Genomic DNA, 27,303 nt, shown 5'->3' on the forward strand with positions numbered 1-27,303 from the left:
AGGTAAGAGCCGCTGCCGGGCGTCTTTCGGCAGAAGCCGCGCTAAGGAGAGCACTGTGAGCGGCACAATCGTCTTTGCGCGAAGAAGCCGCTTCTTGGGCTCCGGCAGCCGGCGAGAGCGGCAGCTTCGGGAAGGTGAAGAAGCAAGCTGTACAACACTGGGATTGTGTGCGCACCTTGCCAACTGATAGAAAACAGTACCTTTGCACTCTCCTGACTTTTCCAATCACAGGAACATTCGATTGGAAGCTGTTTTGGACAACTTTTCTTTTCTTCCTGCCAAACACTTGGCAGACATCCGTGCAACTTCTAGAACACGATGGGAGATGTTTTCTGTGCTGGCACAGTTTTTCCTAGCCAGACATAGTGGAAAAGCGTTTTGCTAAGATGTAGACTACAAAAGACGCGAAAGACGAAGGTAGGATGCTCTCCGGAGGTAAGAGCCGCTGCCGGGCGTCTTTCGGCAGAAGCCGCGCTAAGGAGAGCACTGTGAGCGGCACAATCGTCTTTGCGCGAAGAAGCCGCTTCTTGGGCTCCGGCAGCCGGCGAGAGCGGCAGCTTCGGGAAGGTGAAGAAGCAAGCTGTACAACACTGGGATTGTGTGCGCACCTTGCCAACTGATAGAAAACAGTACCTTTGCACTCTCCTGACTTTTCCAATCACAGGAACATTCGATTGGAAGCTGTTTTGGACAACTTTTCTTTTCTTCCTGCCAAACACTTGGCAGACATCCGTGCAACTTCTAGAACACGATGGGAGATGTTTTCTGTGCTGGCACAGTTTTTCCTAGCCAGACATAGTGGAAAAGCTTTTTGCCGAGGTGTAGACTACATAAGACGCGAAAGACGAAGGTAGGATGCTCTCCGGAGGTAAGAGCCGCTGCCGGGCGTCTTTCGGCAGAAGCCGCGCTAAGGAGAGCACTGTGAGCGGCACAATCGTCTTTGCGCGAAGAAGCCGCTTCTTGGGCTCCGGCAGCCGGCGAGAGCGGCAGCTTCGGGAAGGTGAAGAAGCAAGCTGTACAACACTGGGATTGTGTGCGCACCTTGCCAACTGATAGAAAACAGTACCTTTGCACTCTCCTGACTTTTCCAATCACAGGAACATTCGATTGGAAGCTGTTTTGGACAACTTTTCTTTTCTTCCTGCCAAACACTTGGCAGACATCCGTGCAACTTCTAGAACACGATGGGAGATGTTTTCTGTGCTGGCACAGTTTTTCCTAGCCAGACATAGTGGAAAAGCTTTTTGCCGAGGTGTAGACTACATAAGACGCGAAAGACGAAGGTAGGATGCTCTCCGGAGGTAAGAGCCGCTGCCGGGCGTCTTTCGGCAGAAGCCGCGCTAAGGAGAGCACTGTGAGCGGCACAATCGTCTTTGCGCGAAGAAGCCGCTTCTTGGGCTCCGGCAGCCGGCGAGAGCGGCAGCTTCGGGAAGGTGAAGAAGCAAGCTGTACAACACTGGGATTGTGTGCGCACCTTGCCAACTGATAGAAAACAGTACCTTTGCACTCTCCTGACTTTTCCAATCACAGGAACATTCGATTGGAAGCTGTTTTGGACAACTTTTCTTTTCTTCCTGCCAAACACTTGGCAGACATCCGTGCAACTTCTAGAACACGATGGGAGATGTTTTCTGTGCTGGCACAGTTTTTCCTAGCCAGACATAGTGGAAAAGCGTTTTGCTAAGATGTAGACTACAAAAGACGCGAAAGACGAAGGTAGGATGCTCTCCGGAGGTAAGAGCCGCTGCCGGGCGTCTTTCGGCAGAAGCCGCGCTAAGGAGAGCACTGTGAGCGGCACAATCGTCTTTGCGCGAAGAAGCCGCTTCTTGGGCTCCGGCAGCCGGCGAGAGCGGCAGCTTCGGGAAGGTGAAGAAGCAAGCTGTACAACACTGGGATTGTGTGCGCACCTTGCCAACTGATAGAAAACAGTACCTTTGCACTCTCCTGACTTTTCCAATCACAGGAACATTCGATTGGAAGCTGTTTTGGACAACTTTTCTTTTCTTCCTGCCAAACACTTGGCAGACATCCGTGCAACTTCTAGAACACGATGGGAGATGTTTTCTGTGCTGGCACAGTTTTTCCTAGCCAGACATAGTGGAAAAGCGTTTTGCTAAGATGTAGACTACAAAAGACGCGAAAGACGAAGGTAGGATGCTCTCCGGAGGTAAGAGCCGCTGCCGGGCGTCTTTCGGCAGAAGCCGCGCTAAGGAGAGCACTGTGAGCGGCACAATCGTCTTTGCGCGAAGAAGCCGCTTCTTGGGCTCCGGCAGCCGGCGAGAGCGGCAGCTTCGGGAAGGTGAAGAAGCAAGCTGTACAACACTGGGATTGTGTGCGCACCTTGCCAACTGATAGAAAACAGTACCTTTGCACTCTCCTGACTTTTCCAATCACAGGAACATTCGATTGGAAGCTGTTTTGGACAACTTTTCTTTTCTTCCTGCCAAACACTTGGCAGACATCCGTGCAACTTCTAGAACACGATGGGAGATGTTTTCTGTGCTGGCACAGTTTTTCCTAGCCAGACATAGTGGAAAAGCTTTTTGCCGAGGTGTAGATGAGAAGAGGAGCTAAAGACGAAGGTAGGATGCTCTCCGGAGGTAAGAGCCGCTGCCGGGCGTCTTTCGGCAGAAGCCGCGCTAAGGAGAGCACTGTGAGCGGCACAATCGTCTTTGCGCGAAGAAGCCGCTTCTTGGGCTCCGGCAGCCGGCGAGAGCGGCAGCTTCGGGAAGGTGAAGAAGCAAGCTGTACAACACTGGGATTGTGTGCGCACCTTGCCAACTGATAGAAAACAGTACCTTTGCACTCTCCTGACTTTTCCAATCACAGGAACATTCGATTGGAAGCTGTTTTGGACAACTTTTCTTTTCTTCCTGCCAAACACTTGGCAGACATCCGTGCAACTTCTAGAACACGATGGGAGATGTTTTCTGTGCTGGCACAGTTTTTCCTAGCCAGACATAGTGGAAAAGCTTTTTGCCGAGGTGTAGATGAGAAGAGGAGCTAAAGAGTGGATGTTAGCAAATGACACCCATCTTCAAAAAAGGCAATTAAGAGGACTCGCCATAGTACAAACCAGCCAGCCTCTTTTTTATCCCCAGGAAGTTGATGAAGCAGCTCTTCCTGGAAATCCTTGCCAGGCACATGACAGATGACCAAATAATGTAGTTAGCATGATTTTTCAGGGGAATTTCATGCTGAACATCACTTTAAACTCCTCTGATGAATCAACTTGACTGGTAGATGAAGGGAATATTATCTGCCTGGGCTTCAGGGAGGTTTTTGACATACCTCTACATGGCATCACACATACATATGGAAGCAATAGTGCAAAGGGGAGGGAATCAGTGTCTTTTCAGTGATGCTGAGGGAAAAGACAAGAGGCAGTGGGCACACACTGAAATACAGGAGATTGCCTTTGAACATCAGTAAATGTTTCTTTACTGTCAGGGTGACTGAACCACGGCACAGACTGCCCAGAAAGATTGTGGAGCCTGGATCTTTGAAGACATTAAAAGTACACCCAGATAGAATCCTGGGCAAGAGGCTCTAGGTATCCTGGTTTAGGCAGGGGGGTTGGGCCTGGTTAGCCCCACCAACCCCTTCCACTCTCTTTCATTCTGTGCTAGTGAATTCTCTTCAAGATGCATTTCAAAGCGCTGGCATGACAAAGTTCTGTGCAGACAGAGATCCAAATGGACATGGCATCTAAGTTCCTTAAGCAGTGTTCAAGAAGAATGTAAAACTCTGGCACAAGTGTCTCTTCCCTAACTGAATCCCTTTCATGGGAAAATTCCCAGCTCTAGAAAGATCTTCTGATACGCATGCTTAAGACTGACACTGGCTGAGCAAATTTCTCCCTATGTATATCTAAGACCAGTTAGGATCTTCACCCAAAGTGCAGTCAACATAGTCACAGAATGCCTATTGTTAAGAAGTGACAGCTTCCATCAGAATGGCAGCTATTGGTCCACAAAATGGATTAATGGATGGGAATTATCTACGTGGGTTAAAAACAAAAATAAAGAGTTGGTCTTTATTTATCAATTTCATGGCAATATTGATAAGGGAAGAAAAAGATCTAAGTCCTTGACTTTCTGGACTCGAGGAAAGATTTTAAAAATTCCTTGTAAAAATGTATGATCACAATCAGACTATTGAAACCATTTTAGTTGGGAACAAAGTTCCAAAATTGTCTAGATAGTGGCAAAGAAGCCAAGAAAATAGGAAAGAAACAAAAAGAGAGCAAAAGAGTCAGCTTCAGTGTACAAGCTCGTTCTAGAAGTAGTCTGCTGGGAAAAGGAACCCCCAGCTAAATTTCCAATGTATTCCTGCGCTTGATTCAGTAACTGGTCAATGTAAAAACCAATCCTTTTGTACAACTTCTTCCAGCAACAAAAACTCCAACAGGTTGACACTACCATCATGCCTGTTCCAGACATATTTAAAAGAGAAATGATGATTTTCTTGAAAACCTACTTACATAAAAGTTGCAAGATGGTGGAGGGATTCCCACATCCTCCTTCCTCCATCTGGCTTGAAAGTATATTTGATAAAATATGCAACAAAGCACATGATTTATAAGGGAGAGTCAAATGGATGATTTGGGAATCGATCTCTTGTTGATAGTAAACTTCATATCCACTCGGTGTGACCTTTTTAAAACAAAATGTGGAGCTGAGGCATGAATCTGCCACAACAATTGTAAAGCAAACATACACACTCCCCTTCATATGCCCCCCCCTCCACACACACCTAGGCACACACAGAGATCAGCATAGCAGATCATGAACACCTTGGAAAAGACTGAAATGCTAAATGCCTCTCTTGATGGGCAAAAGAGCTGGTGCAGTAATTCAAATGCCTGGTACAAAAATTCTGTTTAATATTTAGCTCCTATTTAAAACACAGCTTTTCATTTCATTCTATTTACAGAATATTTTCATTTCATTTGTTTCTTTAAAATTACTTAGTTCTCACCTGTTGTATGTCTAGGAATATTTTCTTCCAAAAATAGAAAAAAATAGATGATATCTTTTCAGCAGAAAACATTGGTTGATACAATTTTAAACCATCATGATATGGAAGAATTCTTCTGTCCCTCTCGAAGGTGGAAGAAGCATTTGGATCACAGATCATCTACAATGAAATACTTGACATGTTTAAGATGCTTTCAATCAATTTTGATCGTCAATTGCTTATTTGTTGTAAACAGTAATTTTTCAGTGAAGGGAAAGCGTGTGTGGTATATCTACATGATATGTTCAAAGGCAGTTCCTACTAATGGCCAGGCTGAATTCCAGTAAATAATGTCCCGAATGATATTTTGCCGCCTTCTTTGGCACTTCATGAAATCTTACCCCGATGAAGTGCTGAAACACAGAGATTTTCTCTTAGAGAGTGTCTCATGTTGTAACCTATCCCATGGATTTTATGCTGTAATTCTTATCTCTTTTAAAATTTACTATCTTCTGTACAGTTTTCATGAAACTTTCTGTTACAGTAGTGAATAGCACAGATAAATGTCATTTTGTACAACTTTGAATTTACCCCAAGAGCTGAGAGAAAACTTGATCCTATACTTCAATCCGAGTTTCTTCTATAGTCCAACTTTGTTTCTCTACCATCAAGCTTCTCCTTTGTTGCTGCTCCAAGCCCCGTCCAAGGTGACCTTGAATACTTTCAGGGATGGGACACCCACAACTTCTCTGGGCAACCTGTTCCAGTGTTCCAGCACTCCCACAGTAAAAAAGGCCTTCCTTTCATCTAATATGTGTAGGAAATCATAAATCTAGGCATAGAAGCTTGGAGTGCAAATTTGAAATTCTTTGGATTTGAAGCACATTTTATATGAATACTGACTTACAGATGACTAAAAGATGTTGATGGGCATTTGAGCTGACAAGTTTTGAAAAAGTGCACGGAAATTAAAATTGAAACCACTAAAATTAAAAACTCCTTGCCATTTTCTTTTTCCTCTCCTATTCAAAATTGCATATGTCAGATATCAGTGCTTCATGCAAACCTCTCAGATGCTCTCAGAGAAAAAGCTTTTCTTTCAGACTAAGTTGCGGTTGACGTAGAACACTAGCAGGAGTGAAAGATTTTCTGGGCATTGGGGCAGCACGTTCTCCTTGGATTTGTGTGCAGAATGCATTTTATCCAAACTGGAAAATAGATCCCAGCTCTGTTCTATTCATCATTCTTACTTCATCAGGCCAGAAGATTCTGTGAAAAGTAGCCTGTGGACCTTGAAGACAGCGCATGTGAACCAGATGAGAGGTGATAGAGAAGTTGAGGGAGAGAAGAAAGAGCATATGGCTGAAACCAGAAAGTATTTCTCCACGTGATCATGGAAGATTGCAGGAGCCACTTGGTACTATCAAACCAGCCCGACTTGGCACTGGTGCCACTATGGGTCTGGGAGCCATGTTGCATATCGTGCATTTTAAGGAGCCAGCTGGCCACACCCAGCCATATGCCCCCAAACACAAACCAAGCCCTTTTCTCTGGCAAACAAAACTCAGCTGCCCTGCTTCTGGATGGCAGATTGCAGGAGCCACTTGGTACTATCAAACCAGCCCAACTTGGCACTGGTGCCACCTTGGCTCTGGGAACCATCCTGCCTATTGTAGCTTTTCAGGAGCCAGCCGGTCACTCCCAGCCATAGGCCCCCAAACAGAAACCTCGGCCCGTTTCCCTGGCAAACAAAAGTAAGCTGCCCCGCTTCTGGATGGCAGATTGCAGGAGCTACTTAGTACTATCAAATCAGCCCGACTTGGCACAGGTGCCACCTTGGATCTGGGAACCATCCTGTGTATCGTGGATTTTCAGGGGCCAGCCGGCCACTCTCAGCCATATGCCCCCAAAAACAAACCACGGACCTTTTCTCTGGTAAACAAAACTCAACTGCCCCTCTTCTGGATGGCAAATTTTAGGACGCACTTTGTACTACGAAAACCGCCCGACGTGGCACTGGTGCCACCTTGTGTCAGGGAACCATCCTGCATATCGAGCTTTTTAAGGAGCCAGCCGGTCACTCCCAGCCATAGGTCCCCAAAAACAAACCACGGACCATTTCTCATGGAAACAAAAATCCGCTGCCCCGCGTCTGGATGGCAGATTGCAGGAGCCACTTTGCACCATCAAACCAGCCCGACTTGGCACTGGTGCCACCTTGGGTCTGGGAACAATCCTGCGTATCGTACATATTCAGGAACCAGCCGAACACTCCCAGCCACAGGCCCCCAAACACAAACAACGGCCCATTTCCCTGGCAAACAAAACTCAGCTGCCCCGCTTCTGGATGGCAGTTTGCAGGAGCCACTTGGGACTATCAAACCAGCCCGACTTGGCACTGGTGCCACCTTGGGTCTGGGAACCATCCTGCGTATGGTGGATTCTAAGGAGCCAGCCGGCCACTCCCAGCCACAGGCCCCCAACAAAAACCACGGCCCTTTTTTCTGGCAAACAAAACTTAGCTGCCTCACTTCTGGATGGCAGATTGCAGGAGCCACTTGGTGTAATCAAACCAGCCCGACTTGGCACTGGTGCCACCTTGGGTCTGGGAACCATCCTGCGTATCGTGGATTCTAAGGAGCCAGCCGGCTACTCCCAGCCACAGGCCCCCAAACAAAATCAACGGCGCTGTTCCCTGGAAAACAAAACACGCCTGCCAACTTTTTGATGGAGTTTGCAGGAGCCACTTGGTACTATCAAACCAGCCCGACTTGGCACTGGTGCCACCTTGTGTCTGGGAAACATCCTGCGTATCGTGGATTCTTAGGAGCCAGCCGGCCACTCCTAGCCACAGGCCCCCAGACAAAAACCTAGGCCTATTTCTCTGGCAAACAAAAGTAAGCTGCCCCGCTTCTGGATGGCAGATTGCAGGAGACACTTGGTACTATCAAACCAGCCCAACTTGGCACTGGTGCCACCTTGGATCTGGGAACCATGCTGTGTATCGTGGATATTCAGGGGCCAGCCGGCCACTCTCAGCCATATGTCCCCAAACAGAAACCTCGGCCCGTTTCTCTGGCAAACAAAACTCAACTGCCCCTCTTCTGGATGGCAAATTGCAGGATGAACTTGATACTAAAACCGCAGGCCGACTTGGTAGTGGTGACACCTTGGACCTGGGAACCATCATGCGTATCGAGCATTTTAAGGAGCCAGCCGGCCACTCCCAGCAATATGCCCCCAAAAACAATCCACGGAATTTTTCTCTGGCAAACAAAAATCAGCTGCCCCGCTTCTGGATGGCAGATTGCAGGAGCCACTTTGCACCATCAAACCAGCCCGACTTGGCACTGGTGCCACCTTGCATCTGGGAACCATGCTGCCTAGCGTGGATTTTCAGGAGCCAGCCGGCCACTCTCAGCCATAGGCCCCCAAACAAAACCCACGGCCCGTTTCCCTGGCAAACAAAATTAAGCTGCCCCGCTTCTGGATGGCAGATTGCAGGACGCACTTGGTAGTATCAAACCAGCCCGACTTGGCATTGGTGCCACCTTGGGTCTGGGAACCATCCTGCGTATTGTGGGTTCAAAGGAGCCAGCCGGCCACTCCCAGCCACAGGCCCCCAAATACAAACAACGGCGCTTTTCCCTGGAAAACAAAACTCGCCTGAAAACTTTTTGATGGCAGATTGCAGGAGCCACTTGGTACTATCAAACCAGCCCAACTTGGCACTGGTGCCACCATGGGTCTGGTCACCATCCTGCCTATCGTAGCTTTTCAGGAGCCAGCCGGTCACTCCCAGCCATAGGTCCCCAGTCACAAACCTCAGACCGTTTCCCTGGCAAACAAAATAAGCTGCCCCGCTTCTGGATGGCAGATTGGAGGAGCCACTTGGTACTATCAAACCAGCCCAACTTGGCACTGGTGCCACCTCTGGTCTGGGAACCATGCTGCGTAACACAGATTCTACGGCGCCAGTCGGCCACTCCCAGCCACAAGCTCCCAAACACAAACAACGGCGCTATTCTCTGGCAAACAAAACTCCACTGCCCCTCTTCTGGATGGCAAATTGCAGGACGCACTTGGTACTATAAAAACAGCCCGACTTGGCACTGGTGCCACCTTGGGTCTGGGAACCATCCTGCGTATCGATCTTTTTAATGAGACAGCCGGCCACTCCCAGCCATATGCCCCCAAACACAACCCACGGCCCTTTTCTCTGGCAAACAAAACTCAACTGCACCGCTTCTGGATGGCAGATTGCAGGAGCCACTTGGTACTATCAAACCAGCCCGACTTGGCACTGGTGCCACCTTGGGTCTGGGAACCATCCTGCGTATGGTGGATTCTAAGGAGCCAGCCGGCCACTCCCAGCCACAGGCCCCCAACAAAAACCACGGCCCTTTTTTCTGGCAAACAAAACTTAGCTGCCTCACTTCTGGATGGCAGATTGCAGGAGCCACTTGGTGTAATCAAACCAGCCCGACTTGGCACTGGTGCCACCTTGGGTCTGGGAACCATCCTGCGTATCGTGGATTCTAAGGAGCCAGCCGGCCACTCCCAGCCACAGGCCCCCAAACAAAATCAACGGCGCTGTTCCCTGGAAAACAAAACACGCCTGCCAACTTTTTGATGGAGTTTGCAGGAGCCACTTGGTACTATCAAACCAGCCCGACTTGGCACTGGTGCCACCTTGGGTCTGGGAAACATCCTGCGTATCGTGGATTCTTAGGAGCCAGCCGGCCACTCCTAGCCACAGGCCCCCAGACAAAAACCTAGGCCTATTTCTCTGGCAAACAAAAGTAAGCTGCCCCGCTTCTGGATGGCAGATTGCAGGAGACACTTGGTACTATCAAACCAGCCCAACTTGGCACTGGTGCCACCTTGGATCTGGGAACCATGCTGTGTATCGTGGATATTCAGGGGCCAGCCGGCCACTCTCAGCCATATGTCCCCAAACAGAAACCTCGGCCCGTTTCTCTGGCAAACAAAACTCAACTGCCCCTCTTCTGGATGGCAAATTGCAGGATGAACTTGATACTAAAACCGCAGGCCGACTTGGTAGTGGTGACACCTTGGACCTGGGAACCATCATGCGTATCGAGCATTTTAAGGAGCCAGCCGGCCACTCCCAGCAATATGCCCCCAAAAACAATCCACGGAATTTTTCTCTGGCAAACAAAAATCAGCTGCCCCGCTTCTGGATGGCAGATTGCAGGAGCCACTTTGCACCATCAAACCAGCCCGACTTGGCACTGGTGCCACCTTGCATCTGGGAACCATGCTGCCTAGCGTGGATTTTCAGGAGCCAGCCGGCCACTCTCAGCCATAGGCCCCCAAACAAAACCCACGGCCCGTTTCCCTGGCAAACAAAATTAAGCTGCCCCGCTTCTGGATGGCAGATTGCAGGACGCACTTGGTAGTATCAAACCAGCCCGACTTGGCACTGGTGCCACCTTGGGTCTGGGAACCATCCTGCGTATTGTGGGTTCAAAGGAGCCAGCCGGCCACTCCCAGCCACAGGCCCCCAAATACAAACAACGGCGCTTTTCCCTGGAAAACAAAACTCGCCTGACAACTTTTTGATGGCAGATTGCAGGAGCCACTTGGTACTATCAAACCAGCCCAACTTGGCACTGGTGCCACCATGGGTCTGGTCACCATCCTGCCTATCGTAGCTTTTCAGGAGCCAGCCGGTCACTCCCAGCCATAGGTCCCCAGTCACAAACCTCAGACCGTTTCCCTGGCAAACAAAAGTAAGCTGCCCCACTTCTGGATGGCAGATTGCAGGAGCCACTTGGTACTATCAAACCAGCCCAACTTGGCACTGGTGCCACCTCTGGTCTGGGAACCATGCTGTGTAACACAGATTCTAAGGCGCCAGTCGGCCACTCCCAGCCACAAGCCCCCAAACACAAACAACGGCGCTATTCTCTGGCAAACAAAACTCCACTGCCCCTCTTCTGGATGGCAAATTGCAGGACGCACTTGGTACTATAAAAACAGCCCGACTTGGCACTGGTGCCACCTTGGGTCTGGGAACCATCCTGCGTATCGATCTTTTTAATGAGACAGCCGGCCACTCCCAGCCATATGCCCCCAAACACAACCCACGGCCCTTTTCTCTGGCAAACAAAACTCAACTGCACCGCTTCTGGATGGCAGATTGCAGGAGCCACTTGGTACTATGAAACCAGCCCTACTTGGCACTGGTGCCACCTTAGGTCTGGGAACCATCCTGCGTATCATGGATTTTCAGGAGCCAGACGTCCACTGCCAGCCACAGGCCCCGAAACACAAACAACAGCCTTTTTCTCTGGCAAACAAAATTCAGCTGCCCCGCTTCTGGATGGCAGATTGCAGGAACCACTTGGTACTAACAAACCAGCCCGACTTGGCACTGGTGCCACCTTGGGTCTGGGAACCATCCTGCGTATCGTGGATTCTAAGGAGCCAGCTGGCCACTCCCAGCCACAGGCGCCCAAAACACACACAACGGTGCTTTTCCCTGGAAAACAAAACTCGCCTGCCAAACATTTGATGGCAGATTGCAGGAGCCACTTGGTACTATCAAACCAGACCAACTTGGCACTGGTGCCACCATGGGTCTGGTCACCATCCTGCCTATCGTCGCTTTTCAGGTGCCAGCCAGCAACCCCCAGCCAGAGGCCCCTAGACAAATATTTCGGCCCGTTTCCCTGGCAAACAAAAGTAAGCTACCCCGCTTCTGGATGGCAGATTGCAGGAGCCACTTTGCACCATCAAACCAGCCCAACTTGGCACTGGTGCCACCTCTGGTCTGGGAACCATCCTGCGTATCGTGGGTTCTAAGGAGCCAGCTGGCCACTCCCAGCCACAGGCCCCCAAACACAAACAACGGCGCTTTTCCCTGGAAAACAAAACTCGCCTGCCAACTTTTTGATGGCAGATTGCCGGAGCCACTTGGTACTATCAAACCAGCCCAACTTGGCACTGGTGCCACCATGGGTCTGGTCACCATCCTGCCTATCGTAGCTTTTCAGGAGCCAGCCGGTCACTCCCAGCCATAGGCCCCCAAACAGAAACCTCGGCCCGTTTCCCTGGCAAACAAAAGTAAGCTGCCCCGCTTCTGCATGGCAGATTGCAGGAGCTATTTAGTACTATCAAACCAGCCCGACTTGGCACTGGTGACACCTCTGGTCTGGGAACCATCCTGCCTATCGTGGATTTTCAGGGGCCAGCCGGCCACTCTCAGCCATATGCCCCCAAAAACAAACCACGGCCCTTTTCTCTGGCAAACAAAACTCAACTGCCCCTCTTCTGGATGGCAAATTTTAGGACGCACTTTGTACTACGAAAACCGCCCGACGTGGCACTGGTGCCACCTTGTGTCAGGGAACCATCCTGCATATCGAGCTTTTTAAGTAGCCAGCCGGCCACGCCCAGCCATATACCCCCAAAAACAAACCACGGACCATTTCTCATGGAAACAAAAATCCGCTGCCCCGCGTCTGGATGGCAGATTGCAGGAGCCACTTTGCACCATCAAACCAGCCCGACTTGGCACTGGTGCCACCTTGGGTCTGGGAACAATCCTGCTTATCGTGGATTCTAAGGAGCCAGCCGGCCACTCCCAGCCACAGGCCCCCAAACACAAACAACGGCGCTTTTCCCTGGAAAACAAAACTCGCCTGCCAGCTTTTTGATGGCAGATTGCAGGAGCCACTTGGTACTATCAAATCATCCCAACTTGGCACTGGTGCCACTATGGGTCTGGGAACCATCCTGCCTATTGTAGCTTTTCAGGAGCCAGCCGGTCACTCCCAGCCATAGGCCCCCAGACACAAACCTCGGACCGTTTCCCTGGCAAACAAAATTAAGCTGCCCCGATTCTGGATGGCAGATTGCAGGAGCCACTTGGTAGTGTCAAACCAGCCCGACTTGGCACTGGTGCCACCTTGGGTCTGGGAACCATCCTGCGTATCGTGGATTCTAAGCAGCCACCCGGCCACTCTGAGCCACAGGCGCCCAAACACAAACAACGGCGCTTTTCCCTGGAAAACAAAACTCGCCTGCCAACATTTTGATGGCAGATTGCAGGAGCCACTTGGTGCTATCAAACCAGCCCAACTTGGCACTGGTGCCACCATGTGTCTGGTCACCATCCTGCCTATCGTAGCTTTTCAGGAGCCAGCCGGTCACTCCCAGCCATAGACCCCCAGACACAAACCTCGGCCCGTTTCCCTGGAAAACAAAAGTAAGCTGCCCCGCTTCTGGATGGCAGATTGCAGGAGCCACTTGGTACTATCAAATCAGCCCAACTTGGCACTCGTGCCACCTTGGCTCTGGGAACCATGCTGCGTAACGTAGATTCTACGAGGACAGGCGGCCACTCCCAGCCACAGGCCTCTAAACAAAAACAACGGCGCTTTTCCCTGGAAAACAAAACTCGCCTGCCAAATTTTTGATGGCAGATTGCAGGAGCCACTTGGTACTATCAAACCAGCCCAACTTGGTACTGGTGCCACCATGGGTCTGGTCACCATCCTGCCTATCGTAGCTTTTCAGGAGCCAGCCGGTCACTCCCAGCCATAGGCCCCCAGACAAATATCTCGGCCCGTTTCCCTGGCAAACAAAAGTAAGCTGCCCCGCTTCTGGATGGCAGATTACAGCAGCCACATGGTACTATCAAACCAGGCCAACATGGCACTGGTGCCACCTTGGCTCTGGGAACCATCCTGCCTATCGTGGATTTTCAGGCGCCAGCCGGCCACTCTCAGCCATATGCCCCCAAACACATACCACGGCCCTTTGCTCTGGCAAACAAAACTCAACTGCCCCTCTTCTGGATGGCAAATTGCAGGACGCACTTGGTACTACGAAAACAGCCCGACTTGGCAGTGATGCCACCTTGGGTCAGGGAACAATCCTGCGTATCGATCTTTTTAAGGAGTCAGCCGGCAACGTCCAGCCATATACCCCCAAAAAAAAACCACGGAACTTTTCTCCAGCAAACAAAAATCCGCTGCCCCGCGTCTGAATGGCAGATCTCAGGAGCTATTTAGTATTATCAAACCAGCCCGAGTTGGCACTGGTGCCACCATGAGTCTGGTAACCATCCTGCCTATCGTAGCTTTTCAGTAGCCAGCCGGTCACTCCCAGCCATAGGCCCCCAGACACAAACCTCGGCCCGTTTCCCTGGGAAACAAAAGTAAGCTGACCCGCTTCTGGATGGCAGATTGCAGGAGCCACTTGGTACTATCAAACCAGCCCAACTTGGCACTGGTGCCACCTTGGCTCTGGGAACCATCCTGCGTATCCTGGGTTCAAAGGAGGCAGCCGGCCACTCCCAGCCACAGGCCTCTAAACAAGAACAACGGCGCTTTTCCCTGGAAAATAAAAGTCGCCTGACAACTTTTTGATGGCAGATTGCAGGAGCCACTTGGTACTATCAAACCAGCCCAACTTGGCACTGGTGCCACCATGGGTCTGCTCACCATCCTGCCTATCGTAGCTTTTCAGGAGCCAGCCGCTCACTCCCAGCCATAGGCCCCCAGACAAATATCTCGGCCCGTTTCCCTGGCAAACAAAAGTAAGCAGCCCCGCTTCTGGATGGCAGATTGCAGGAGCCACATGGTACTATCAAACCAGGCCAACATGGCACTGGTGCCACCTCTGGTCTGGGAACCATCCTGCGTATCGTGGATTCTAAGGAGCCAGCCGGCCACTCCCAGCCACAGGCCCCCAAACACAAACAACGGTGCTTTTCCCTGGAAAACAAAATTCACCTGCCAACTTTTTGATGGCAGATTGCAGGAGCCACTTGGTACTATCAAACCAGCCCAACTTGGCACTGGTGCCACCATGGGTCTGGTCACCATCCTGCCTATCGTAGCTTTTCAGGAGCCAGCCGGTCACTCCCAGCCATAGGCCCCCAGACACAAAGCTCTGCCCGTTTCCCTGGCAAACAAAAGTAAGCTACCCCGCTTCTGGATGGCAGATTGCAGGAGTCACTTTGCACCATCAAACCAGCCCGACTTGGCACTGGTGCCACCTCTGGTCTGGGACCCATCCTGCGTATCGTGGATTCTAAGGAGACAGCTGGCCACTCCCAGCCACAGGCCCCCAAACAAAAACAACGGCGCTTTTCCCTGGAAAAAAAAACTCGCTTGCCAACTTTTTGATGGCAGATTGCAGGAGCCACTTGGTACTATCAAACCACCCCAACTTGGCAACAAGTGGTTCCTGCAATCTGACATCCAGAAGCGGGGCAGCTTACTTTTGTTTGCCAGGGAAATGGACCGTTGTTTGTGTTTGGAGGCATATGGCTGGGAGTGGCCGACTGGCTCCTTAAAATCCACGATACGCAGCATGGTTCCCAGACCAGAGGTGGCACCAGTGCCAAGTCGGGCTGGTTTGATAGTACAAAGTGGCTCCTGCAATCTGCCATCCAGAAGCGGGGCAGCTTACTTTTGTTTGCCAGGGAAACGGGCCGGGCTTTCTGTCTCGGGGCCTATGGCAGGGAGTGACCGGCTGGCTCCTGAAAAGCTACGATAGGCAGGATGGTGACCAGACCCATGGTGGCACCAGTGCCAAGTTGAGCTGGTTTGATAGTACCAAGTGGCTCCTGCAATCTGCCATCAAAAAGTTGGCAGGCGAGTTTTGTTTTCCAGGGAAAAGCGCCGTTGTGTGTGTTTTGGGGACCTGTGGTTGGGAGTGCCCGGCTGGCTCCTTAGAAACCACGATACGCAGCATGGTTACCAGACAAGAGGTGCCACCAGTGCCAAGTTGTGCTGGTTTGATACTACCAAGTGGTTCCTGCAATCTGCCATCCAGAAGAGGGGCAGCTGAATTTTGTTTGCCACGGAAACGGGCCGTTGTTTGTGTTTCGGGGCCTGTGGCTGGCAGTGGACGGCTGGCTCCTGAAAATCCATGATACGCAGCATGGTTCCCAGACCCAAGGTGGCACCAGTGCCAAGTAGGGCTGGTTTCATAGTACACAGTGGCTCCTGCAATCTGCCATCCAGAAGAGGGGCAGTTGAGTTTTGTTTTCCAGAGAAAAGGGCCGTGGTTTGTGTTTGGGGCCTATGGCTGAGAGTGGCCGGCTGGCGCCTGAAAATCCACGATAGGCAGGATGGTTCCCAGAGCCAAGGTGGCACCAGTGCCATGTTGGCCTGGTTTGATAGTACCATGTGGCTCCTGCAATCTGCCATCCAGAAGCGGGGCAGCTTACATTTGTTTGCCAGGGAAACGGGCCGAGGTATTTGTCTGGGGGCCTATGGCTGGGAGTGACCGCCTGGCTCCTGAAAAGCTACGATAGGCAGGATGGTGACCAGACCCATGGTGGCACCAGTGCCAAGTTGGGCTGGTTTGATAGTACCAAGTGGCTCCTGCAATCTGCCATCCAGAAGCGGGGTAGCTTACTTTTGTTTGCCAGGGAAATGGGCGGAGCTTTCTGTCTGGGGGCCTATGGTTGGGAGTAACCGGCTGGCTCCTGAAAAGCTACGATAGGCAGGATGGTTCCCAGATCCAAGATGGCACCAGTGCCAAGTCGGGGTGGTTTGATGGTGCAAAGTGGCTCCTGCAATCTGCCATCCTGAAGCGGGGCAGCGGATTTTTGTTTCCAAGAGAAATGGTCCGTGGTTTGTTTTTGGGGCTATATGGCTGGGCGTGGCCTGCTGGCTCCTTAAAAAGCTACGATAGGCAGGATGGTTCCCTGACCCAAGGTGGCACCAGTGCCAAGTCGGGCGGTATTCGTAGTACAAAGTGCGTCCTAAAATTTGCCATCCAGAAGAGGGGCAGTTGAGTTTTGTTTACCAGAGAAAAGGGCCGTGGTTTGTTTTTGGGGGCATATGGCTGGTAGTGGCCGTCTGGCCCCTGAAAATCCACGATAGGCAGGATGGTTCCCAGACCAGAGGTGGCACCAGTGCCAAGTCGGGCTGGTTTGATAGTACTAAATAGCACCTGCAATCTGCCATGCAGAAGCGGGGCAGCTTACTTTTGTTTGCCAGGGAAACGGGCCGAGGTTTGTGTCTGGGGGCCTATGGCTGGGAGTGACCGCCTGGCTCCTGAAAAGCTACGATAGGCAGGATGGTTACCAGACCCATGGTGGCACCAGTGCCTAGTTGGGCTGGTTTGATAGTACCAAGTGGCTCCGGCAATCTGCCATCAAAAAGTTGGCAGGCCAGTTTTGTTTTCCAGGGAAAAGCGCCGTTGTTTGTGTTTGGGGGACTGTGGGTGGGAGTGGCCGGCTGGCTCCTTAGAACACACGATACGCAGGATGGTTCCCAGACCCAAGGTGGCACCAGTGCCAAGTCGGGCTGGTTTGATGGTGAAAAGTGGCTCCTGCAATCTGCCATCCTGAAGCGGGGTAGCTTACATTTGTGTGCCAGGGAAACGGGCCGAGGTTTATGACTGGGGGCCTAGGGCTAGAAGTGACCGGCTGGCTCCTGAATAGCAACAATAGGCAGGATGGTTCCCAGACCCAAGGTGGCACCAGTGCCAAGTTGGGCTGGTTTGATGGTACCAACTGGCTCCTGCAATCTGCCATCTAAAAGTTGTCAGGCGAGTTTTGTTTTCCAGGGAAAAGCGCCGTTGATTTTGTTTGGAGGCCTGTGGCTGGCAGTGGCTGCCTGTCGTCTTAGAATCCGGGTTACGCAGCATGGTTCCCAGAGCCAAGGTGGCACCAGTGTCAAGTTGGGCTGGTTTGATAGTACCAAGTGGCTCCTGCAATCTGCCATCCAGAAGCGGGGCAGCTTACTTTTGTTTGCCAGGGAAACGGGCCGAGGTATTTGTCTGGGGACCTATGGCTGGGAGTGACCGGCTGGCTCCTGAAAAGCTACGATAGGCAGGATGGTTCCCTGACCCAAGGTGGCACCAGTGCCAAGTCGGGCGGTTTTCGTAGTACAAAGTGCGTCCTAAAATTTGCCATCCAGAAGAGGGGCAGTTGAGTTTTGTTTACCAGAGAAAAGGGCCGTGGTTTTTTTTGGGGGCATATGGCTTATAGTGGCCGTCTGGCCCCTGAAAATCCACGATAGGCAGGATGGTTCCCAGACCAGAGGTGGCACCAGTGCCAAGTCGGGCTGGTTTGATAGTACTAAATAGCACCTGCAATCTGCCATGCAGAAGCGGGGCAGCTTACTTTTGTTTGCCAGGGAAACGGGCCGAGGTTTGTGTCTGGGGGCCTATGGCTGGGAGTGACCGCCTGGCTCCTGAAAAGCTACGATAGGCAGGATGGTGACCAGACCCATGGTGGCACCAGTGCCAAGTTGGGCTGGTTTGATAGTACCAAGTGGCTCCTGCAATCTGCCATCAAAAAGTTGGCAGGCCAGTTTTGTTTTCCAGGGAAAAGCGCCGTTGTTTGTGTTTGGGGGACTGTGGGTGGGAGTGGCCGGCTGGCTCCTTAGAACACACGATACGCAGGATGGTTCCCAGACCCAAGGTGGCACCAGTGCCACGTCGGGCTGGTTTGATGGTGAAAAGTGGCTCCTGCAATCTGCCATCCTGAAGCGGGGTAGCTTACATTTGTGTGCCAGGGAAACGGGCCGAGGTTTATGACTGGGGGCCTAGGGCTAGAAGTGACCGGCTGGCTCCTGAAAAACAACAATAGGCAGGATGGTTCCCAGACCCAAGGTGGCACCAGTGCCAAGTTGGGCTGGTTTGATGGTACCAACTGGCTCCTGCAATCTGCCATCTAAAAGTTGTCAGGCGAGTTTTGTTTTCCAGGGAAAAGCGCCGTTGATTTTGTTTGGAGGCCTGTGGCTGGCAGTGGCTGCCTGTCGTCTTAGAATCCGGGTTACGCAGCATGGTTCCCAGAGCCAAGGTGGCACCAGTGTCAAGTTGGGCTGGTTTGATAGTACCAAGTGGCTCCTGCAATCTGCCATCCAGAAGCGGGGCAGCTTACTTTTGTTTGCCAGGGAAACGGGCCGAGGTATTTGTCTGGGGACCTATGGCTGGGAGTGACCGGCTGGCTCCTGAAAAGCTACGATAGGCAGGATGGTGACCAGACCCATGGTGGCACCAGTGCCAAGTTGGGCTGGTTTGATAGTACCAAGTTGCTCCTGCAATCTGCCATCAAAAAGTTGGCAGGTCAGTTTTGTTTTCCAGGGAAAAGCGCCGTTGTTTGTGTTTGGGGGACTGTGGCTGGGAGTGGCCGGCTGGCTCCTTAGAACACAGGATACGCAGGATGGTTCCCAGACCCAAGGTGGCACCAGTGCCAAGTCGGGCTGGTTTGATAGCACCAAGTGGCTCCTGCAATCTGCCATCCAGAAGCGGGGCAGCTTACTTTTGTTTTCCAGGGAAAAGGACCGAGGTTTTTTTCTGGGGGCCTATGGCTGGGAGTGACCGGCTGGCTCCTGAAAAGCTACGATAGGCAGGATGGTGACCAGACCCATGGTGGCACCAGTGCCAAGTTGGGCTGGTTTGATAGTACCAAGTGGCTCCTGCAATCTGCCATCAAAAAGTTGGCAGGCGAGTTTTGTTTTCCAGGGAAAAGCGCCGTTGTGTGTATTTTGGGGCCTGTGGCTGGGAGTGGCCAGCTGGCTCCTTAGAATCCACGATACGCAGGATGGTTCCCAGACCCAAGGTGGCACCAGTGCCAAGTCGGGCTGGTTTGATAGTACCAAGTGGTTCCTGCAATCTGCCATCCAGAAGCGGGGCAGCTGAATTTTGTTTGCCAGAGAAAAAGGCTGTTGTTTGTGTTTCGGGGCCTGTGGCTGGCAGTGGACGGCTGGCTCCTGAAAATCCATGATACGCAGCATGGTTCCCAGACCCAAGGTGGCACCAGTGCCAAGTAGGACTAGTTTCATAGTACCCAGTGGCTCCTGCAATCTGCCATCCAGAAGAGGGGCAGTTGAGTTTTTTTTGCCAGAGAAAAGGGCCGTTGTTTGTGTTTGGGGCCTATGGCTGAGAGTGACCGGCTGGCCCCTGAAAATCCACGATAGGAAGGATGGTTCCCATATCCAAGGTGGCACCAGTGCCATGTTGTGCTGGTGTGATAGTCCCAAGTGGCTCCTGCAATCTGCCATCCAGAAGTGGGGCAGCTGAATTTTGTTTGCCAGAGAAAAAGGCTGTGGTTTTTTTTTGGGGCCTATGGCTGGGAGTGGCCGGCTGGCTCCTGAAAATCCATGATACGCAGCATGGTTCCCAGACCCAAGGTGGCACCAGTGCCAAGTGGGGCTGGTTTCACAGTGTCAAGTGCCTCCTGCAATCTCCCATCCAGAAGCGGGGCAGCTGAGTTTTGTTTGCCTGTGAAACGGGCCGTTGTTTTTGATTGGGGTCTGTGGCCGAGAATGTTCAGCTGGCTCCTGACAATCCACAATATGCAGGATGGTTCCCAGACCCAAGGTGGCACCAGTGCCAAGTCTTGCTGGTTTGATAGTACCAAGTGGCTCCTGCAATCTGCCATCCAGAAGCGGTGCAGCTGAGTTTTGTTTGCCAGAGGAAAGGGCCGTGGGTTGTGTTTGGGGGCATATGGCTGGGAGTGGCCGGCTGTCTCATTAAAAAGATCGATACGCAGGATGGTTCCCAGACCCAAGGTGGCACCAGTGCCAAGTCGGGCTGTTTTTATAGTACCAAGTGCGTCCTGCAATTTGCCATCCAGAAGAGGGGCAGTTGAGTTTTGTTTGCCAGAGAAAAGCGCCGTTGTTTGTGTTTGGGGGCTTGTGGCTGGGAGTGGCCCACTGGCGCCTTAGAATCTGCGATACGCAGGATGGTTCCCAGACCCAAGGTGGCACCAGTTCCAAGTTGGGCTGGTTTGATAGTACCAAGTGCGTCCTGCAATCTGCCATCCAGAAGCGGGGCAGCTTACTTTTGTTTGCCAGGGAAACGGGCCGAGGTTTGTGTTTGGGGGCCTATGGCTGGGAGTGACCGGCTGGCTCCTGGAAAGCTACAATAGGCAGGATGGTGACCAGACCCATGGTGGCACCAGTGCCAAGTTGGGCTGGTTTGATAGTACCAAGTTGCTCCTGCAATCTGCCATCAAAAAGTTGGCAGGCGAGTTTTGTTTTCCAGGGAAAAGCGCCGTTGTTTGTGTTTGGGGGCCTGTGGCTGGGAGTGGCCGGCTGGCTCCTTAGAATCCACGATACGCAGGATGGTTCCCAGACCCAAGGTGGCACCAGTGCCAAGTCGGGCTGGTTTGATACTACCAAGTGGCTCCTGCAATCTGCCATCCAGAAGCAGGGCAGCTTACTTTTGTTTGCCAGGGAAACGTGCCGTGGGTTTTGTTTGGGGGCATATAGCTGAGAGTGGCCCGCTGGCCCCTGAAAATCCACGATACGCAGGATGGTTCCCAGACCCAAGGTGGCACCAGTGCCAAGTCGGGCTGGTTTGATGGTGCAAAGTGGCTCCTGCAATCTGCCATCCAGAAGCGGGGCAGCTGATTTTTGTTTGCCAGAGAAAAATTCCGTGGATTGTTTTTGGGGGCATATTGCTGGGAGTTGCCGGCTGGCTCCTTAAAATGCTCGATACGCATGATGGTTCCCAGGTCCAAGGTGTCACCACTACCAAGTCGGCCTGCGGTTTTAGTATCAAGTTCATCCTGCAATTTGCCATCCAGAAGAGGGGCAGTTGAGTTTTGTTTGCCAGAGAAACGGGCCGAGGTTTCTGTTTGGGGACATATGGCTGAGAGTGGCCGGCTGGCCCCTGAAAATCCACGATACACAACATGGTTCCCAGATCCAAGGTGGCACCAGTGCCAAGTTGGGCTGGTTTGATAGTCCCAAGTGTCTCCTGCAATCTGCCATCCAGAAGCGGGGCAGCTTACTTTTGTTTGCCAGAGAAATAGGCCTAGGTTTTTGTTTGGGGGCCTGTGGCTAGGAGTGGCCTGCTGGCTCCTAAGAATCCACGATACGCAGGATGTTTACCAGACCCATGGTGGCACCAGTGCCAAGTTGGGCTGGTTTGATAGTACCAAGTGGCTCCTGCAAACTCCATCAAAAAGTTGGCAGGCGTGTTTTGTTTTCCAGGGAACAGCGCCGTTGATTTTGTTTGGGGGCCTGTGGCTGGGACTGGCCGGCTGGCTCCTTAGAATCCACGATACGCAGGATGGTTCCCAGACCCAAGGTGACACCAGTGCCAAGTCGGGCTGGTTTGATTACACCAAGTGGCTCCTGCAATCTGCCATCCATAAGTGAGGCAGCTAAGTTTTGTTTGCCAGAAAAAAGGGCCGTGGTTTTTGTTGGGGGCCTGTGGCTGGGAGTAGCCGGCTGGCTCCTTAAAATCCACGATAGGCAGGATGGTCCCCAGACCCAAGGTGGTACCAGTGCCAAGTCGGGCTGGTTTGATAGCACCAAGTGGCTCCTGCAATCTGCCATCCAGAAGCGGGGCAGCTTACTTTTGTTTGCCAGGGAAACGGGCCGAGCTTTGTGTCTCGGGGCCTATGGCAGGGAGTGACCGGCTGGCTCCTGAAAAGCTACGATAGGCAGGATGGTGACCAGACCCATGGTGGCACCAGTGGCAAGTTGGGCTGGTTTGATAGTACCAAGTGGCTCCTGCAATCTGCCATCAAAAAGTTGTCAGGCGAGTTTTGTTTTCCAGGGAAAAGCGCCGTTGTGTGTGTTTTGGGGCCTGTGGCTGGGAGTGGCCAGCTGGCTCCTTAGAATCCACGATACGCAGGATGGTTCCCAGACCCAAGGTGGCACCAGTGCCAAGTCGGGCTGGTTTGTTAGTACCAAGTGGTTCCTGCAATCTGCCATCCAGAAGCGGGGCAGCTGAATTTTGTTTGCCAGAGAAAAAGGCTGTTGTTTGTGTTTCGGGGCCTGTGGCTGGCAGTGGACGGCTGGCTCCTGAAAATCCATGATACGCAGCATGGTTCCCAGACCCAAGGTGGCACCAGTGCCAAGTAGGGCTGGTTTCATAGTACCCAGTGGCTCCTGCAATCTGCCATCCAGAAGAGGGGCAGTTGAGTTTTGTTTTCCAGAGAAAAGGGCCGTGGTTTGTGTTTGGGGCCTATGGCTGAGAGTGACCGGCCGGCCCCTGAAAATCCACGATAGGAAGGATGATTCCCAGATCCAAGGTGGCACCAGTGCCATGTTGTGCTGGTGTGATAGTCCCAAGTGGCTCCTGCAATCTGCCATCCAGAAGCGGGGCAGCTGAATTTTGTTTGCCAGAGAAAAAGGCTGTGGTTTTTGTTTGGGGGCCTATGGCTGGGAGTGGCCGGCTGGCTCCTGAAAATCCATGATACGCAGCATGGTTCCCAGACCCAAGGTGGCACCAGTGCCAAGTGGGGCTGGTTTCACAGTGTCAAGTGCCTCCTGCAATCTCCCATCCAGAAGCGGGGCAGCTGAGTTTTGTTTGCCTGTGAAACGGGCCGTTGTTTTTGATTGGGGTCTGTGGCCGAGAGTGTCCAGCTGGCTCCTGACAATCCACAATACGCAGGATGGTTCCCAGACCCAAGGTGGCACCAGTGCCAAGTCGTGCTGGTTTGATAGTACCAAGTGCGTCCTGCAATTTGCCATCCAGAAGAGGGGCAGTTGAGTTTTGTTTGCCAGAGAAAAGCACCGTTGTTTGTGTTTGGGGTCTTGTGGCTGGGAGTGGCCGACTGGCGCCTTAGAATCTGCGATACGCAGCATGGTTCCCAGACCCAAGGTGGCACCAGTGCCAAGTCGGGCTGGTTTGATAGTACCAAGTGGCTCCTGCAATCTGCCATCCAGAAGCGGGGCAGCTTACTTTTGTTTGCCAGGGAAATGGGCCGAGGTTTGTGTCTGGGGGCCTATGGCTGGGAGTGACCGGCTGGCTCCTGGAAAGCTACAATAGGCAGGATGGTTACCAGACCCATGGTGGCACCAGTGCCAAGTTGGGCTGGTTTGATAGTACCAAGTTGCTCCTGCAATCTGCCATCAAAAAGTTGGCAGGCGAGTTTTGTTTTCCAGGGAAAAGCGCCGTTGTTTGTATTTGGGGGCCTGTGGCTGGGAGTGGCCGGCTGGCTCCTTAGAATCCACGATACGCAGGATGGTTCCCAGACCCAAGGTGGCACCAGTGCCAAGTCGGGCTGGTTTGATACTACCAAGTGGTTCCTGCAATCTGCCATCCAGAAGCGGGGCAGCTTACTTTTGTTTGCCAGGGAAACGGGCCGTGGGTTTTGTTTGGGGGCATATAGCTGAGAGTGGCCGGCTGGCCCCTGAAAATCCACGCTAGGCAGCATGGTTCCAGGATGCAAGGTGGCACCAGTGCCAAGTCGGGCTGGTTTGATGGGTCAAAGTGGCTCCTGCAATCTGCCATCCAGAAGCGGGGCATCTGATTTTTGTTTGCCAGAGGAAAATTCCGTGGATTGTTTTTGGGGGCATATTGCTGGGAGTTGCCGGCTGGCTCCTTAAAATGCTCGATACGCATGATGGTTCCCAGGCCCAAGGTGTCACCACTACCAAGTCGGCCTGCGGTTTTAGTATCAAGTTCATCTTGCAATTTGCCATCCAGAAGAGGGGCAGTTGAGTTTTGTTTGCCAGAGAAACGGGCCGAGGTTTCTGTTTGGGGGCATATGGCTGAGAGTGGCCGGCTGGCCCCTGAAAATCCACGATACACAGCATGGTTCCCAGATCCAAGGTGGCACCAGTGCCAAGTTGGGCTGGTTTGATAGTCCCAAGTGTCTCCTGCAATCTGCCATCCAGAAGCGGGGCAGCTTACTTTTGTTTGCCAGAGAAATAGGCCTAGGTTTTTGTTTGGGGGCCTGTGGCTAGGAGTGGCCGGCTGGCTCCTAAGAATCCACGATACGCAGGATGTTTACCAGACCCATGGTGGCACCAGTGCCAAGTTGGGCTGGTTTGAAAGTACCAAGTGGCTCCTGCAAACTCCATCAAAAAGTTGGCAGGCGTGTTTTGTTTTCCAGGGAACAGCGCCGTTGATTTTGTTTGGGGGCCTGTGGCTGGGAGTGGCCGGCTGGCTCCTTAGAATCCACGATACGCAGGATGGTTCCCAGACCCAAGGTGGCACCAGTGCCAAGTCGGGCTGGTTTGATTACACCAAGTGACTCCTGCAATCTGCCATCCAGAAGTGAGGCAGCTAAGTTTTGTTTGTGAGAAAAAAGGGCCGTGGTTTTTGTTGGGGGCCTGTGGCTGGGAGTAGCCGGCTGGCTCCTTAAAATCCACGATAGGCAGGATGGTTCCCAGACCCAAGGTGGCACCAGTGCCAAGTCGGGCTGGTTTGATAGTACCAAGTGGCTCCTGCAATCTGCCATCCAGAAGCGGGGCAGCTGAGTTTTGTTTGCCAGAGAAAAAGGCTGTGGTTTTTGTTTGGGGGCCTGTGGCTGGCAGTGGCCGGCTGGCTCCTGAAAATCCACGATACGCAGGATGGTTCCCAGACCCAAGGTGGCACCAGTACAAAGTGGGGCTCGTTTGACAGTGTCAAGTGCCTCCTGCAATCTCCCATCCAGAAGCGGGGCAGCTGAGTTTTTTTGCCAGGGAAACGGACCTTTGTTTTTGATTGGGGTCTGTGGCCGAGAGTGTCCAGCTGGCTCCTGACAATCCACAATACGCAGGATGGTTCCCAGACCCAAGGTGGCACCAGTGCCAAGTCGTGCTGGTTTGATAGTACCAAGTGCGTCCTGCAATTTGCCATCCAGAAGAGGGGCAGTTGAGTTTTGTTTGCCAGAGAAAAGCGCCGTTGTTTGTGTTTGGGGTCTTGTGGCTGGGAGTGGCCGACTGGCGCCTTAGAATCTGCGATACGCAGCATGGTTCCCAGACCCAAGGTGGCACCAGTGCCAAGTCGGGCTGGTTTGATAGTACCAAGTGCGTCCTGCAATTTGCCATCCAGAAGCGGGGCAGCTAAATTTTGTTTGCTAGAGAAAAGGGCTGTGGTTTGTGTTTGGGGGCCTATGGCCGAGAGTGGTAGGCTGGCCCCTGAAAATCAACGATAGGCAGGATGGTTCCCAGATCCAAGGTGGCACCAGTGCCAAGTAAGGCTGGTTGTATGGTTCAAAGTGACTCCTGCAATCTGCCATCCAGAAGCGGGACAGCTGAGTTTTTTTTGCCAGAGAAAAGGTCCGTGGTTTCTTTTTGGGGCATACGGCTGGGAATTGCCGGCTGGCTCCTTAAAATGCTCGATACGCAGGATGGTTCCCAGAGCCAAGGTGGCACCACTGCCAAGTCGGGCTCTTTTTGTAGTACCAAGTGCGTCCTGCAATTTGCCATCCAGAAGTGGGCAGTTGAGTTTTGTTTGCCAGAGAAAAGGGCCGAGGTTTGTGTTTGGGAGCATATGGCTGGGAATGACCGGCTGGCCCCTGAAAATCCACGATACGCCGGATGGTTCCCAGATCCAAGATGGTACCATTACCAAGTCGGGCTGCTTTGATAGTCCCAAGTGGCTCCTGCAAACTGCCACACCAGAAGCGGGGCAGCTGAGTTTTGTTTGCCAGGGAAATGGGCCGTTGTTTGTGTTTGGGGGCCTGTGGCTGGGAGTGTTCGGCTGGTTCCTGAATATGTACGATACGCAGGATTGTTCCCAGATCCAAGGTGGCAGCAGTGCCATGTTGTGCTGGTGTGATAGTCCCAAGTGGCTCCTGCAATCTGCCATCCAGAAGTGGGGCAGCTGATTTTTGTTTGCCAGAGAAAAGGTCCGTGGTTTGTGTTTGGGGGCATATGGCTGAGAGTGGCCGGCTGGCCCCTGAAAATCCACGATACACAGGATGGTTCCCAGATCCAAGGTGGCACCTGTGCCAAGTCGGGCTGATTTGATAGTACTAAGTAGCTCCTGCAATCTGCCATCCAGAAGCGGGGCAGCTTACTTTTGTTTGCCAGGGAAACGGGCCGAGGTTTCTGTTTGGGGGCCTATGGCTGGGAGTGACCGGCTGGCTCCTGAAAAGCTACGATAGGCAGGATGGTTCCCAGAGCCAAGGTGGCACCAGTGCCAAGTTGGGCTGGTTTGATAGTACCAAGTGGCTCCTGCAATCTGCCATCCAGAAGCAGGGCAGCTGAGTTTTGTTTGCCAGAGAAAAGGGCTTGGTTTGTGTTTGGGGGCATATGGCTGTGTGTGGCCAGCTGGCTCCTTAAAATGCACGATATGCAACATGGCTCCCAGACCCATAGTGGCACCAGTGCCAAGTCGGGCTGGTTTGATAGTACCAAGTGGCTCCTGCAATCTTCCATGATCACGTGGAGAAATACTTTCTGGTTTCAGCCATATGCTCTTTCTTCTCTCCCTCAACTTCTCTATCACCTCTCATCTGGTTCACATGCGCTGTCTTCAAGGTCCACAGGCTACTTTTCACAGAATCTTCTGGCCTGATGAAGTAAGAATGATGAATAGAACAGAGCTGGGATCTATTTTCCAGTTTGGATAAAATGCATTCTGCACACAAATCCAAGGAGAACGTGCTGCCCCAATGCCCAGAAAATCTTTCACTCCTGCTAGTGTTCTACGTCAACCGCAACTTAG

This window comes from Melospiza melodia, chromosome 2 (assembly GCF_035770615.1).
Source record: "Melospiza melodia melodia isolate bMelMel2 chromosome 2, bMelMel2.pri, whole genome shotgun sequence".
NCBI classification, from domain to species: domain Eukaryota; kingdom Metazoa; phylum Chordata; class Aves; order Passeriformes; family Passerellidae; genus Melospiza; species Melospiza melodia.